The sequence below is a fragment of the Schistocerca serialis genome, chromosome 5, assembly GCF_023864345.2.
Source record: "Schistocerca serialis cubense isolate TAMUIC-IGC-003099 chromosome 5, iqSchSeri2.2, whole genome shotgun sequence".
NCBI lineage: Eukaryota > Metazoa > Arthropoda > Insecta > Orthoptera > Acrididae > Schistocerca > Schistocerca serialis.
The window spans coordinates 655,097,886-655,103,227 of record NC_064642.1 but is presented as its reverse complement, the minus strand read 5'-3'; positions in this window follow the sequence as shown (position 1 = coordinate 655,103,227).

Genomic DNA, 5,342 nt, shown 5'->3' with positions numbered 1-5,342 from the left:
GAAGAATGCTGAAGATTAGATGGGTAGATCATATAACTAGTGATGAGGTATTGAGTAGAATTGGGGAGAAGAGGAGTTTGTGGCACAACTTGACTAGAAGAAGGGATCGGTTGGTAGGACATGATCTGAGGCATCAAGGGATCACCAATTTAGTACTGGTGGGCAGCGTGGAGGGTAAAAATCGTAGAGGGAGACCAAGAGATAAATACACTAAGCAGATTCAGAAGGATGTAGGATGTAGTAGGTACTGGGAGATAAAGAACCTTGTACAGGATAGAGTAGCATGGAGAGCTGCATCAAACCATTCTCAGGACTGAAGACCACAACAACAACAACAACAAGCACAGTAGTTTCCTTGTCAGAAGGCTTGACGGATACAACGATGTAATTGTTTATTTTATGTTTTTACAATTCACAAAATTGTATGGTAAAATTTACGTAATCGTCAGTTTGACAGTTTGTAAGTGCTCGACCAAGTCCGCGGTGTAATAAGGCCAGTCATTGAAAACCAAAAGAGCTCGAATATGGGAAATTCTTCATGCAGTCGCTGAATTTTGTAGAGTGGTAGGAGGGAGTACCACGAACAACACACTGGAAATGCTGACCGGTAGTGACTGAGTGTGGGAGGAGGGAAGGGGGTTGCGTTTGAAGACCACTTTCGTACAATTTCCTTGAATAACTAAGAAACTGCCTTTAGCGAAAACGTATCCCAGTACAAAAGTAAATAACATTAAATTTCCTAGAAAAAGGACGTACGGACGTGTTAATTTTTTCTGTGGGGTAATACACACATCAAAAAAAGTTTTGCATCAACTCGGTTCCGAGAGTTCCGGAACCTGTACAGAAAACTGGAATAGAGATCAACATAAAATCATTTCCGCCCTTTTTATTGCTCATAAAAACCACACATTGCTTGTTGTACCACCATGCAGCGACACTTTCAGAGGTGGTGGTCCAGATAGCTGTACACACCGGTACCTCTAATAGTCAGTAGCACGTCCTGTTGCATTGATACATTCCTGTATTCGTCGTGGCATACTATCCACGGTCTAAGGCGCTGCAGTCATGGACTGTGCGGCTGGTCTCGGCAGAGGTTCGAGTCCTCCCTCGGGCATGGGTGTGTGTTTGTCCTTTGGATAATTTAGGTTAAGTAGTGTGTAAACTTAGGGACTGATGACCTTATCAATTAAGTCCCATAAGATTTCACACACATTTTTGTTTCATATTATCCAAAAGTTCTTCAAGGCGCTGTTGGTCCAGATTGTCCCACTCCTCAACGGCGAGTCGACGTAGATCCCTGGTGGATCACGTCGTCCATAAACAGCCCTTTTCAATCTATCGCAGGAACTTACGATAGGGTTCATGTCTGAGGAACTTGCTGGCCACTCTAATCGTGCGATGTCGTTATCCTGAAGGAAGTAATTCACAAGGTGTGCACGATGGGGGTACGAACTGTCGTCCATGAAAACGTATGTCTCGCCAATACGCTGCCGATATGGTTGCACTATCGGTCGGAAAATGGCATTCACGTATCGAATTGCCTTTACGGCGCGTTCCTTGACCACCAGCGGCGTTGGTCGGCCCCACGTAACGTCACCCCAAAACAGCAGAGAACCGTCAGCCTGCTGCACTCGCTGGACAGTATCTAAGGCGTTCAGCCTAACCGGGTCGCCTCTACAAACGTCTCCGACGATTGTCTAGTTGAAAGCATATGCGACACTTGTCGGTAGAGAGAACGTGATGCCAGTCCTGAGCGGTCCATTCGGCATGTTGTTAGGCCCATCTGTACCGCGCTGCATGGTGTCGTGGTTGGGAAGATGGACGTCGCCATGGACGTCGGGAGTAAAGTTGCGCAAAATGCAGCCTATTGCGCACAGTCTGAGTCGTAACACGATATCCTGTGGCTGCACGAAAAGCATTATTCAACATGGTGGTCTTGCTGTCAGGGTTCCTCTGAGCCAAAATCCGTGGGTAGCGGTCATCCACTGCAGTAGTAGCCCTTGGACGGCCTGAGTGAGGCATGTCATCGACAGTTCCTGTCTCTCTGTATCTCCTCCATGTCCGAACAACATCGCTTTGGTTCGCTCCGAGACCCCTCACAATTCTCTTGTTGAGAGTCCTTCCTGGCACAAAGTAACATTGCTGACGCGATCTAACCGGGGTATTGATCGTACAGGCAAGGTTAAACTACAGACAACACGAGCCGTGTACCTCCTTCCTGGTGGACTGACTGGAACTGGTCGGCTGTCGGACCCCCTCCGTCTAATACACGCTGCTCGTGCGTGGTTGTTTACATCTTTGGGCGGGTTTAGTGGCCGGCCGGAGTGGCCAAGCGGTTAAAGGCGCTACAGTCTGGAACCGCAAGACCGCTACGGTCGCAGGTTCGAATCCTGCCTCGGGCATGGATGTGTGTGATGTCCTTAGGTTAGTTAGGTTTAAGTAGTTCTAAGTTCTAGGGGACTTATGACCGCAGCAGTTGAGTCCCATAGTGCCATTTGAACCATTTTTTGCGGGTTTAGTGAGATCTCTGAACAGTCAAAAAAATGTTCAAGTGTGTATGAAATCTTATGGGACTTAACTGCTAAGGTCATCAGTCCATAAGCTTACACACTACTTAACCTAAATTATCCTAAGGACAAACACACCCATGCCCGAGGGAGGACTCGAACCTCCGCCGGGACCAGACCATGACTGCAGCGCCCAAGACCGCTCGGCTAATCCCGCGCGGCTCTGAACAGTCAAAGGGACTGTATCTGTGACAAAATAGCCACAGTCAACGTCTATCTTCAGGAGTTCTGGGAACCAGGGTGATGCAAAACTTTTTTTGATGTGTGTAATTCGCGCGAAACGAGCGAGAGAATATGAAAATGTTGCACGTTGTGTTTGAACGGCAGATACAACATCGCAGGTTCCTTAAAACGACATTGGTAGGGGCAGCTGAGCCACTCCATATACACTCCTGGAAATGGAAAAAAGAACACATTGACACCGGTGTGTCAGACCCACCATACTTGCTCCGGACACTGCGAGAGGGCTGTACAAGCAATGATCACACGCACGGCACAGCGGACACACCAGGAACCGCGGTGTTGGCCGTCGAATGGCGCTAGCTGCGCAGCATTTGTGCACCGCCGCCGTCAGTGTCAGCCAGTTTGCCGTGGCATACGGAGCTCCATCGCAATCTTTAACACTGGTAGCATGCCGCGACAGCGTGGACGTGAACCGTATGTGCAGTTGACGGACTTTGAGCGAGGGCGTATAGTGGGCATGCGGGAGGCCGGGTGGACGTACCGCCGAATTGCTCAACACGTGGGGCGTGAGGTCTCCACAGTACATCGATGTTGTCGCCAGTGGTCGGCGGAAGGTGCACGTGCCCGTCGACCTGGGACCGGACCGCAGCGACGCACGGATGCACGCCAAGACCGTAGGATCCTACGCAGTGCCGTAGGGGACCGCACCGCCACTTCCCAGCAAATTAGGGACACTGTTGCTCCTGGGGTATCGGCGAGGACCATTCGCAACCGTCTCCATGAAGCTGGGCTACGGTCCCGCACACCGTTAGGCCGTCTTCCGCTCACGGCCCAACATCGTGCAGCCCGCCTCCAGTGGTGTCGCGACAGGCGTGAATGGAGGGACGAATGGAGACGTGTCGTCTTCAGCGATGAGAGTCGCTTCTGCCTTGGTGCCAATGATGGTCGTATGCGTGTTTGGCGCCGTGCAGGTGAGCGCCACAATCAGGACTGCATACGACCGAGGCACACAGGGCCAACACCCGGCATCATGGTGTGGGGAGCGATCTCCTACACTGGCCGTACACCACTGGTGATCGTCGAGGGGACACTGAATAGTGCACGGTACATCCAAACCGTCATCGAACCCATCGTTCTACCATTCCTAGACCGGCAAGGGAACTTACTGTTCCAACAGGACAATGCACGTCCGCATGTATCCCGTGCCACCCAACGTGCTCTAGAAGGTGTAAGTCAACCACCCTGGCCAACAAGATCTCCGGATCTGTCCCCCATTGAGCATGTTTGGGACAGGATGAAGCGTCGTCTCACGCGGTCTGCACGTCCAGCACGAACGCTGGTCCAACTGAGGCGCCAGGTGGAAATGGCATGGCAAGCCGTTCCACAGGACTACATCCAGCATCTCTACGATCGTCTCCATGGGAGAATAGCAGCCTGCATTGCTGCGAAAGGTGGATATACACTGTACTAGTGCCGACATTGTGCATGCTCTGTTGCCTGTGTCTATGTGCCTGTGGTTCTGTCAGTGTGATCATGTGATGTATCTGACCCCAGGAATGTGTCAATAAAGTTTCCCCTTCCTGGGACAATGAATTCACGGTGTTCTTATTTCAATTTCCAGGAGTGTAGAAAGAACTGCTAGAGAAAGAAATACGCAGTGAGACTCACAGAAATGACACTTTTATTTAAAAACAATAATTTCACTGAATCCATCGCGATTCTTGATAGTACACTAGTCGTTACAAAAGGCGGCACATGGTTGTTAATGCGGTGAGTGATCGCCATGGTCGGCAGCTGATGCAACCATGCTGGTCACAAAACTATCAAGGAGCTCTTCTGGCAGGGCGTACCATTGCTCCATCAGTGTTTGTGACATATGCTGGATGGCCGTTGGTGCACGTGGATGTGCCGCAGTACGTCTCCACAATGCATGCCACACGTGCCAAATGGGACTTACGTTGGGGAAACTGGCAGGCCAGTCTACTTCTCGAATATTCGTTCCAGGAACTCAGCCTACGCTGTTCGACGCGATCGTGTATTGTCATCTATAAAAATTAAGTCAGGGTCGATGCACCCCCGAAGAGAGGAAGGAATGCACTGCCACAATAATGTTGATTGATGAGTGTACCGTGTTCATAGATTTGGAGGTTAGTACGCCCATGCGACAAGATGCCTCCCCACATCATTGCACCTGGACCACTAAAACGATAATGTCCGACAATGTTCGAACCTCTTGTCATATGAAGAGAAGAGTGATATCTTTTGCATGCAGAGTTTTCCTATTCTGACTCAGTTTTTCAACTCTTTATTCCTATGCCTACATGAGGAAGAAGAACGACCGTTAAAACTTGAGTAGTTTTTAACAGTTGCCACCTATTTGGGTAAATTATTAGCTCCCATCAGATTTTCGTTCCATAGTGTGTCAGCAACTTCTATTTTGGTGTTCCTTTTCTCTTGGGAATTTCGCTATTAGTTCAAATCACTATTGCACTTATGAGAAGCGCCAAATAAAACTGATAGAGATATTATGGACGCACCTGTGGATCGTGAATTTCCAAAGAGTCCTGAATCTGTCATCGGGTTGAGTGCTTA